This window comes from Lactuca sativa, chromosome 4 (genome assembly GCF_002870075.4).
Source record: "Lactuca sativa cultivar Salinas chromosome 4, Lsat_Salinas_v11, whole genome shotgun sequence".
NCBI lineage: Eukaryota > Viridiplantae > Streptophyta > Magnoliopsida > Asterales > Asteraceae > Lactuca > Lactuca sativa.
The window spans coordinates 339,361,130-339,373,261 of NC_056626.2; the positions used below are offsets into that span (position 1 = coordinate 339,361,130).

General features: G+C 40.6%; 1 pseudogene; it reads left to right on the plus strand.

The window, feature by feature from the left end:
* The first annotated feature begins 7,936 nt into the window (after positions 1–7,936).
* LOC111895973 (DExH-box ATP-dependent RNA helicase DExH12-like) lies at positions 7,937–11,496 on the plus strand (annotated as a pseudogene).
* The last annotated feature ends 636 nt before the right edge of the window (positions 11,497–12,132 follow it).

A 12,132-nucleotide genomic window follows, 5' to 3' on the forward strand; every position in this document is an offset into this window, starting at 1 on the left:
AGGATTTTAATTAGAGATGTTATCTTGTTGCTAGGAGGAGGCTAGGTTGGGATATTCGAGCACGAGAGTTTATCCGACTTCATACAAGGTGAGTCTTCTCACTATACATTACCTAAAGTGGTAGCTATGTGCAGCCCAGAGGGTCTTATGTGTTATGTGTATTTTTGAGATTATGTGCATTGTGCTATATGTATGTTATGTGTTATATAGACCGGACCAGAGGGTCCAACGACTCATGAGGCCAGAGGGTCCTCAATCAGACCGGAATGGAGGGTCCAATGAGCTATGACCGAACCAGAGGGTCCAATGAGCTACGGGGCTGGAGGGTCCCACTGAGACACATCGACCGGAGGGTCATACTGTGATATAGCCTTGAGTGGCGTATGTGTTGTATGTGGTTTCTTGGGGAACTCACTAAGCATTTATGCTTACTGTGTTGTATAATATGTGTTTCGGGTACCAGCGATGATCAAGGGAAGGCGCCGACATGATTTGTACACACTGATTGAGGATTGTATTTTGTGATCTTGGGATATGATTTATTATAATGACATTTAATGAACATGAAATTTGAAAATATTATATTGAGATTCATGTTGTTTGGAAAATGAAAAATTGTTCTTAGATTTTCACGTCATTACAAGTTGGTATCAGAGCCTTGGTTTGAGGGATTCGGATGTACCTTTGGGCGTATCTGAACTCAAACTAAGGTTTTGAGAAATTTTTCATAAAAAGGAACAATTTTTTTAAAAGAGTAAAAGACCTTAAGAAAAGCAGAAAGGAGCAGTGTGTACTATCAGCCAGCACCCAAACGGTGATTTCCCAAAATACCCTTACATTATGTGTAATGAGATATTATATTATGTTGTGCATGCTATAGTAGGCTCGGTATTCATATTTAGGACTAGAGTAGCCTGATTTGTGATGCCTTAGCCTAAGAGATAACTGCTACTATGAGATGCTTAGAGAGTGAATAGGTAGCAGCGAGGAGCTTATGAGAGGTCTATTGGATCGTGGCCTATGTATAGTGAGATGAGAGTACTTGTGATCTGGGATCCTAGGAGGAGGACTTGGGGTGAATACTGATGCGGTGTGGATGATAGTATTGGGTACATACTACGGGAGACACCGGATCAGTGCGCAGTCCAAGTAAGAATCCTTAGGGTACTAAGGAGCAAGTAGGGTTGAGTTAACAAGTGTGAGTATACTCGAGCGAGTCTCTGATATTTTTATGTTGTATTTCAGAGACATCATGGTTGGGACACGCCACAGACCAGAGACCAGCGGTGTAAGTGACGAGGATCTTCATCAGATGATCCAAGATGAGGTGGCTGTGGCTATCCGCGCAAAGATACCAGAGATGTTTGGGTCTATGAAGACCACCCTGATAGAGACGTTTGATGAGAGATACGTAGCGATTACTAAGGTTGCGGCTGTTGCGGCTACTGCAGCTGTGGTTGCCGCTAGACCTCATGGGGGTGACTCATTGCTATTCCGGGAGTTCAGCAACATGAAGCCACCGGAGTTTGATGGGACGCAGGATCCGATTGCTGCGGTGAGATGGATTTCTGATATTAAGGGATGCTTCTACAGCTGTTCATGTCTGGAGGATCTGAGGGTTCGGTTTGCACTGAACAAGCTTCGCTTGGGAGCGAAGGACCGATGGAAGTTTGTGACACCAGATTTCACTACTGCAGAGATTTCGGCGGTAACCTGGGAGAGGTTCACCACCATGTTCAGGGATGAGTATGTTCCCCCGATGGAGAGGGAACGGTTGGCAGATGAGTTCTTGTCCTTCAAGCAGAGGACGAAGTCCGTGATAGTGATCACATGGATGTTTCACGAGAGGGCGTTGTTTTTCCCTGAGCACGTGTCATCTAAGCATGCACGCATGAGCCGATACTTGAGCATACTTAGGAGGGACATTCGTGAGTTCGTGGTGAACTCGTCATACCGGACATTTGTTGAGCTCCTGGAAAATACCCGAAAGAGGGAGATTGAGCTGGAGACTCAGGTCAGGGAGGAGGCTGAGTCTCAGAGGAGGGACAGGCGACCGGCGCAGGCTCAGCCGGCCGCCAAGCGGGAAAAGCCCGCTGATTCGAGATCTGTAGGTTCGATTGGCCGTACTTATAAGAAGTGCGGCAAGAGTCATGAGGGGGGTGTGCAGAGCTTGGGTGTGTTACAAGTGTGGGAAGGAAGGGCATTTTGCGAGGGATTGCCCCAAGGGATTCTCAGTTTTGCTTTCATTGCAACCAGACCGGCCATCGAAAGGCCGAGTGCCCAAATCTATTGCACGGATCAGCACAGGGATCTACACCTGTTGCCCGAGCTACTGAGATCCGGCCAGCGAAGGCCGAGGCACCGAAGGCTCGTGGGAGAGCCTTTCAGTTGACAGCGGAGGAGGTCCGCTTAGTGCCCGATGTCATGGCAGGTATGCATCATTTCATTATTTATTATGAGTTTGAGATATTGTGCTTATATTATGATATGCATAAGTACTTTTCTTGTGAGTTCTGTGCCTGCTTTGGTGTTATTTGACTCGGGTGCGAGTTGACCATTCGTGTCTTTAGCATTTAGCCAACACATCAGTATCCAGCGAGAGGCGTTAAGTTGACCTCTTCGAGTTTCCATAGCTGACGAGCGAGCGGTTTATGCTACGGATGTGATTCGAGGATCTATACTCGAGATCTTCGGTGTAGAGTTTCCGATAGATCTGGTCCTGATTGCGATGGGGGACGTTTGTGTCATTGTGGGCATTGATTGGTTGAGCTGATTTGGGGATGTTATAGACTGCGAGCGCCAGTTTGTGACAATACAAAGACCCTAGTGGGGGAGTACTTACGGTGTATGGCAAGGGTACCCGATCGGGGTCAGCTTTTTGTTCGGCTGCCAGAGCGAGACAGAGTTTAAGCAGAGCTGTAAATGATTCGTAGCCTATGTGATGGATATACTAGTGGCTGTAGAGAGGCTGAGCGTGGTCGATGATGTACCGATAGTGCATGAGTTCCTGGACGTTTTCCCCTAGGAGTTGCCGGGAGTGCCTCCCGAGAGGCAGGTGGAGTTCCCCATTGATTTGGTTCCGGGGCTAACGCCTATCGCCTTGCGCCACAAGAGATGCAGGAGTTATCCACACAACTTCAGGAGCTGTTGGGGAAAGGATTTACAGGCCGAGTAGCTCACCATGGGGAGCACCGATCCTTTTTGTCAAGAAAAAGGATGGTTCACATCGGATGTGCATTGATTACCGAGAGTTGAACAAGTTGACGGTCAAGAACCGTTATCCACTACCGAGGATCGACGGCAAGTTCGATCAGTTGCAGGCAGCATCTTGGTTCTCCAAGATAGACTTGAGGTCTGGATATCATCAGATGAGAGTACGTGATGAGGATATCAAGAAGACGCCGTTTAGGACTCGTTACGGGCATTACGAGTTTGTGGTGATGCCTTTTGGGCTCACCAATGCACCAGCAGCGTTCATGGATCTCATGAACAGAGTATGCAGGACGATGTTGGATAGATTCGTGATCGTGTTCATCAATGATATTATGGTGTATTCGAGATCTAGAGAGCAGCATGAGGAGCATCTAAGGGAGATTCTTGGGGTATTGAGCCGGAGAGGCTTTACGCCAAATTCTCCAAGTGTGATTTCTGGTTACGAGAGGTCCAGTTCTTAGGGAATCTCGTCAACCAGAATGGGATATTGGTCGATCAGGACAAGATTGAGGCCGTGATGAGATGGGAACCCCCACATGGTCTTCCTACCAAGCAAATGTCATATAACTAATCATGCAAGTATACTATGATGCTATGGAAACCCTCCAAGGTCTTATACCAAATGCCACGGGAGCCCCCACGTGGTCTTAGCGTACTGCCATGGGAACCCCCTGGGGTCTTCCATACAACGCCATACTAACATAACGCATAATCGATCGACAATCCACATATCATAAAATAGGTCGACCTTGGTGCCTTAGACCCATTGGTATGGTGAGAAGACTCATCTCTCGAATGCTGAACTTACAAACTAAGTCCCAATTTATCCCACCTGCTGCTCGAACTCAACCTCCTATAATCGTCATGTAATTATGTTGTCACGATGCCAAAATACCATAAATACCCTCAAGGTCAACACTGGTCAATGGTCAAGGTCAACAGTCATTGTTGACCACAACTCGTCGAGTGCATCCAGCAACTCATCGAGTTACCCGAGTAACTATACAACTCGCCGAGTTACCTATGTAACTCGTCGAGTTCCTTAATGTCCAGAAGACCGAAAACTCAACCAGACTGAAAACTTAAACAGATCGAAAACTCTAATCCCTCACCGAAATCACCTTGGATCCCAAAAACGGGAAAATCCTACTCGATTCGTCGAGTCAACTAAGGAACTCGATGAGTTCTTTCAGTCCCTTTCATGTCCAACCCCTTTCAATGTGATCTAAGGTCCCAAACTCCAGATCCAAACTCTCCTGGGGTAGATACCACATAAATTTTCAAACTTTACGTGCATGCAAGCCCCTTCAAGGCCATAACATCGAAACTAGGCTTCTTACAAGGTTTTTGTGCATGGAAAGGGGCTAAACTAAATAAAGTGAGCAATTTTATGCCATTGGGGACCTAGAGAGGTCCAGATCTAGAACCATATGATTGTGATAGGTCGAGATCCGAGTTTGACTCCATTTTGCCCCAAAAATGGTAATTTACTTTCAAAAAGAGGTATCTAATCAACTAGAGATCAAGGTAATAACTTTATACCTCCATATGATGGCCAATACAGAGTAGATGTCGGATCTACTACTTCTCTCCTCGCTCCTTCCTCTTCAAGCTCTAGAATCCTTCACAAAAGCCCCAAAATTGCTAACAAAAGCTCTTACTCTCACTCTGTCACACCCCAAAACCGGAACGGCGGAAACGTTCTGGGGTGGAGGACGTCATATACAGTATCACAAAACCAAATAATAGTAAACAAGCAAACAACATCATCCTATGCATTAAATAATGTATTTTAATAAAAGAGTGTTCTGTATGGTTTATAAGACACCCAAAAGTATGAATCAAAATAAAAGATGAGTCTTGTATGTGCTCCATCTTCTCAAAAGTTGGCTTTGATACATTTCTACTGATGACCTGAGAATACAAGTTATTTTGAAATAGTTTATCAGCATTAAAGCTGGTGAGTTCATAAGTATTTTAGTGTCATTGTTTGTATGAAAATGTTTGTAAGTGTTTGAACGCATAAGTTTGTATATGTTTGTAGTAAGTATTTGTATCTCCTAGAAAATCCTATATTTTCTACTAAAAAAGTATCCTTCTACCAAGGAATTAAATGTGTTGTATGTTTGTTCATTGCAAAAAGTGAGTATTCCTTCCAAAGGTAACTATCATTAATAAAATACAGTTTTTACATTACTATTTATGTGAAATGATCAAAAAGTAGATGTAATGGGGAAAATACTGAAGTATTTTAGTATTTATGTCATAGAGACTATTGTTGTACTAACTACCTTAAACCAATTGTTAATTAAGGTAGAATGTAATGTAATTGTAACCATACTTGATCGACCTAAGTACAATCACGACGCTCGAAGACGTCGAGATGATATGACATTTATCACCATAAGACCTGCAGGTCCCATTGTAGTTAGCGGCAAGGTGTAGGACGGTCAATCCAGTATAGATCTATACACGAATTTGCGCTCTCCCTTTAGAAGACTCTGGTTACAAGTCGAGCCATGACAGAGATGCCATGCCCCGAAGTAGTGCCTCACATGTATGTTATATTATGTATGTATTGTATGTACTAGTGTAGTGTATGTTCTCTCTGATCCTCATCATAGTATGTTCCTTAGTATAGTATTTAGTGTGTATACATAGTATGTACTAGTGTATGTATTGTTTACAGTATGTATTAGAAATACTATGTAGTATACTTCTAAACTATACCTATTATAGTTTACCAGTAATGTTGTATAAATGACTTAGTAAGTATATACACCTTTTCTACCCAAAGTGTTGGAACTGAAGTAAAAGCTTTACATCCACACATATATACATGATATATAACTAAGGATCAAACGGCACTCGAACAAACAACATGGTACTCTAAGTCCACAACCAAACAAGGAACAAGAATTAAAGTGAGTTATCAGTCCTAAGTCCTTTAAACCTTACTTATATAACTATATATGCATTAGACATGATTTGGCAATATATAAGTTTAAAGAATTGAAAGTAAAGGTTTGGTAACTAAGACTATGCTTTAATAAGAGTTTAACATGTAAAAGTGTTTGATAATCATTTTGAAGTAGTTTTGTTGACAAAGCCGTTAAAGTATAGTAAATCCATTTGTTTGCAAGTTATAAACCACATGTGATTGATATTATAACTAGTTTGATTAAACTTGTATTCACCCCCCCCCCCCTAAAAGCATTTAAAAACATTTAAAAGTTTGATTAAGAGGTATGAACTGACATGTAGTGAGTGATGCGACTGTGAGGTTGGTTTAGGAAGTTGAGTGTCAATTGCGGACTTGAGCACAAACGAATCCTATTAACCATATAATGACATATATAGGTATATATTTAGTGTTTGTAACAACTAATTATTTAATTGGGGCCACCTTAGGGACTAGCAAACACTTATATTGAAGTGTTACAACCATATATGTTTGCATATAAGGGGTATATGGCTATACAAGGGAGTGTATGGTCAAAATATGAAGTGTGTCAAAACGTATTTTAAGGCCTTAAGTCTTATCTAGGAAGGTTTCTTACTTCATGCTCTAGCCTTATATGGAGTTCGTTGCCATTTTAGGACCTAAAAAGGGTGTGTATGGTTGAACATGGTGTGTACGGCCATACACATGGTGTGTGTGGCCGTACACACCTGAAGATCATGATATTTGGCGTTTTTCATGCATATCTTCAAGTGTTCTTGGCATATAACAAGTTATGATAAGTGTATAAACGTTATAGAGGTTTGAAATGGTGATTAGGGGTCCAAAACTAGTGTGTGTTCTTGGTGTTCTTGGCTAACAATGGATGTTTTCATGTGTCAAAGTAAGGGGAAGGCTAGCTGAGGTCGTGTATTAATGAATCAAGGAAGCAATACTTACTTGACTTGAAGATTTGAAGAGAAATGTGGATGATACTTGAGAGAAAATGAGTTCCAGCTTTGAAAGAGTGGTAAAAGTGTTCAAAAATGACTAAGGGTCATATTTATAGGTGGGTGTGTGTGGCTGGAATGGGTGTGCGTCCGCACACTCCATGTGTTGGAGTGTTTGGCCCGAGTGTGCTTGATATGCATCGTGTTATCCCATTTCTAGGCTCCTACCTTGACTGTACTAGGTTTAGAACACTCAAATAGACCCTAAACAGTGTTAAAAAGATAGCAAAACGAGTCTAACTTTGATTAAATTGATCTATTGAACGAGATAGAAATTTTGGGTTGTTAGACACTCAAAAAGGTACGAGGCCGAATTAGGGTTTTCACTGGCTAGTAGGGTGATAAGGATGGCCACATGAGGCACAGTATGTTCTTTAAATATGACGCAAACCCTAAAACTAGGGTTTTCTCTTTACAGCTCCTACTCGTCGAGTCGGGGACTTCCGACTCATCCAGTAGATCCCTAATCCCGCGTCCTCATAATAATCTCTACTCAACGAGATGGAGCATCCAAGTCGCCGAGTTCATGCATAAAACCCTAAAAATCATATAAATTAATCAATACCTGGAACAGGTGTTACAGATAGCAATAACGGCGAGCTTTGAAGCAACATTAACGACCTTTTAGCGGCGACATCATGGACTTTTAGCGGTAATGTCGTCACTAATACTCGCTATTCTTGTAATGAATATGTACTCAAAGTAATTAAAAAAAAAAAAAAAAAAAAAAAAAAAAAAAAAAAAAAAAAAAAACTCTTCTCAGGGAGCACTTTAATAGACCATGTGTGGGATAGCTGCCTAGAAACTATCGCTAAGTGGTGCAAGCCGTCAAAGCTTGTTTGCTTGTTCCTCAAGCCGTTCCGAAGGGGTCCAGAACCGACCCAGAACTGACGTATGACTAGTTCATGTCGGTTTTTGTGGACCTCTACTTGTATACCACTCACGTTGCTAGTAAACCCTAATCCGTCCCTTGCCCCAACTAGCCGTCAAGATAATCAAAATAATCACACAAGTGAAGAAAATCACGTCGTCAACTCGCCGCTGTCCGTTGCCCCAAGTAGCCATCGCTGCCTGTTGCCCTAAATCCATAATCCGTCCAAGCTCAGGTAATGTTAATTACACTTCAAAAGTTAGATGAACATAGTACTAGTTTATACTGATTTCTGTTGGATATAGAGTTTATCGATGTATTAAATTACCATGTTACATAGGTTTGTAATACTTGATTCACTGATTCGATCTGATTTCGTTGATTGTAGGGCCTGTTGAACTAAAAGATGATGGCACATGTACGTGGTGGTGCTAAGGCACATGTTCCATTCAACAGACAGAACAAGAGGCAGAAGCGGTATCTTTTAGAAGAGAGTAAAAGAGTTTATCAGCCAAAGACAAAAGAAACTCAAGCTGCATACGAAGCAATGCTTAGTGTGATACAGCAACAATTGGGTTGTCAGCCTTCGAATATTATTAGTGGTGCTGCAGATGAGATCTTGGCTGTGCTCAAGAATGATACATTGAGCAAGAAGAAGGATATGGAAAAGTTTCTGAATCCTATACCGAATGAGCTGTTTGATCAGTTAGTCTCCATTGGGAGGCTTATAACAGATTATCAGGATACAGCAAATGCCCAAGATGCTCTTGATGATGATCTTGAATTTGAAGAGGATGATGAAGAGACTGATGAGAAGGATATGGATGATGACGACTCACATCAAAGGAATGTTGTTGAGAATGGTGAACGAAAGTTGCTTGACCTTGAGAGCATTGCGTTTGAAGACGGTGGTCATTTGATAGCAAATAAGATGTGTAGGCTTCCTTTAGGCTCTTATAGAAGCTTCGGTGAGGGATACGAAGGGGTTCATGTGCCACCATTAAAGCCCAAACCTCTTGCTCCAGATGAGATGCTTGTAAAGATCTCAACCATGCCAAGTTGGGCACAACCAGCTTTTGAAGGGATGGAAGAGTTAAATAGGGTTCAAAGTAAAGTTTATGAGATAGCTCTGTTCAAAGCAGACAATCTTTTAGTTTCTGCTCCCACTGGATCAGGGAAGACCAATGTGGCTATCCTCACAATACTTCAACAGATAGGTTTGCATATGAATGAAGATGGTTCGTTTAACAATAGTGACTACAAGATAGTCTATATCGCACCAATGAAATCCCTTGTTGCTCAAGTTGTTGGTAACCTTTCTAATCGTTTGAAGCACTATGGTGTGAGTGTGATCGAGTTGAGTGGAACTGGAGATGTGTCGTTGATTGAGGAAACACAAATCATTGTCACAACTCCAGAGAATTGGGATATTATAACTAGAAAATCAGGATACACTAAACTTGTGAACGTGAAGCTTGTAATTATTGATGAAGTTCTGAAGTTCATCTTCTACATGATGATAAAATAGGACCTGTTTTGGAGAGTATTGTGGCAAGGACTGTTAGACAAAATGAGACCCTTCCCAAGAAGGAACATATCCGGTTGGTTGGATTATCTGCAACCCTTCCCAATTGTCGTGATGTTGCAATTTTTATGCGAGTTCACAATGAGAAAGGTTTTTTCCGTTTTGAAAATAGCTACAGAGTTTTCCCTCTCGCTCAGCAGTATGTTGGAATCACAGTAAAAAACCCATTTCAGAGATTTCAGTTGATGAATGATATTTGTTATGAAAAGGTGATGGAAGTTGTTGCTGGAAATAAGCATCATCAGGTGCTTATATTTGTGCATTCATGGAAAGAAACAAGAAACACTGCATGTGCAATTAGAGACACTGCTCTTGCTAATGCCACACTCGGAATCTTTCTGAAAGAAGATAGTGAAAGTGGTGAGATTCTCAATCAACATGCTACTGAACTGGTGAAGAGCAATGATCTTAAGGATCTGTTGCCATATGGTGTTGCAATTCATGATGAAGAAATGGATAGCGCTGATCTTCAACTTGTTGAGAAACTATTTGCTGATGGACACATTAAAGTACTTATTTCGACAGCTACTCATGCATGGAATGTGAACTTGCCTCAAGCCCATACTGTGATTATTAAAGGAACCGAGATTTATAACCCTGAAAAAGGAGCATGGACAGAGCTTAGTCCTCTAGATGTTATGCAGATGATGAGACATGCTTATGGCGAAGGGATCATTATAACAAAACATAGGGAGCTCATGTACTATCTTTCACTCATGTACGAACATCTTCCTATTGAAAGTCAGTTTGTGTCCAAATTGGCTGATCACTTGAATGCAGAGATAGTCCTTGGAACTGTGAAGAATTCAAAAGAAGCCATCAAGTGGCTTGCTTACACTTATTTATATGTTCGTATGATGCGCAACCCTACACGTTATGGTTTATCACATGATGCTCGGACAAGAGATTCACTACTCGTGGATAGGAGGGCTGACCTTGTTCATTCTGCTGCCACAATATTGGATAAAAACAATCTGGTGAAGTATGATAGGGAAAGTGGCGATTTTCAGGTTACGGATTTGGGTCGAATTGCAAGTTATTACTACATAACTTATGGAACTATTGCGACTTACAATGAGCATTTGAAGCTTACCATGAGTGATATTGATCTTTGTAAGTTGTTTTCACTAAGTGAGGAGTTTAAATGTGTAAAAGTAAGACAAGATGAGAAGATGGAACTTGCAAATCTTTTGGACCGTATTCCTATTCCTATTAAGGAAGGTTTAGAAGAGCCTAGTGCAAAGATCAATGTCTTACTCCAGGCGTATATTTCTGAGTTAAAGCTCCAAGGACTTTCGTTGACATCTGACATGGTGTTCATAACTCAGGTTGGTTGGTTTTATATCTTTCTTAAACTTTTCTTAATTTTTTTTCATCACATAACTTGAGGAGTTTATTTTTGGTTTTGCAGAGTGCGGAACGTCTTATGCCTGCTCTTTTAGAGATTGTATTGAAAAAAGGGTGGGCACAATTAGCTGAAAAAACCATGAACTTGTGCAAAATGGTAAGCAAAAGCTCCTGGAGTTGCAGCAGCCACCCCCTATGACAGCTTTGAGATTGATATAATCTGTTAGTTTGACCAGTTTGATGATGTTGGGATGTCAGATGATGAATCAGAGTTTATCTTTAGTTGATATCAGTGTAAACATATTGATTGGGTTTTGAACAGAGAAGTAGATAAATATCATATTACAAAAATCATATGTTTGTAGCAGTTCCAAGAAGTTGGACTATAATTAGTAATGCTAACATGTGTGCATATTTATTTATAGAAAAGACAAAATATAGGCAAAATTTATTGTACTCAATCTAAGATTTTATGTTTATCATATAAAGTTATTTTTCCATATATTTAAAGATCTGTAAGATAGTGTTTACCACTGTAAGTGAACTGAATGTTTGGTGAATTGTTTATGAACTATTGGACGGGAAATTCGTTTATTTAATAAATGAACGAACATGAGCACAAATTCTCGTTCGTTTAGTTAACAAACATATAGAAAAAATGGTCTCGTTCGTTCAATTATATTCGTGAACGTTCGATTATGTTGTTTGTTTATGTTGGTTCATTTCAGTTTCTTTTATGCTCATATATGTTCATTTTGTGTTTATTACATTACTATATTATATGAATGTTCATATATGTTCGGGGTATGTATGTTTATCTTTGTTCGTTTACCATGTTTATGAACATAAACAAACGACCATGAACAAGAAAACTTGTTCATGTATCCGTTAATATGTTCATTTATTTGTTCGGTTAACTAAAACGAACGAACATAAATAAGCCCTTGTTCGTGTTCGTTTATTGTTTACAGTCCTAGTAGTTTTATTGCAAAACTGCATAGTGCAAACTTTAGATATGTCATTTCATATCGATGAGACCAAAGAAGTTGAATGTTGACCAAGTCAAATGAAACTATTTTACTTAATTTTGTGAAACAAGGAACAAAACAAATTTGGCCTTTCAACCCTCCCTGTTCCCCCATTTCTCATCTTCCAGACAACACCT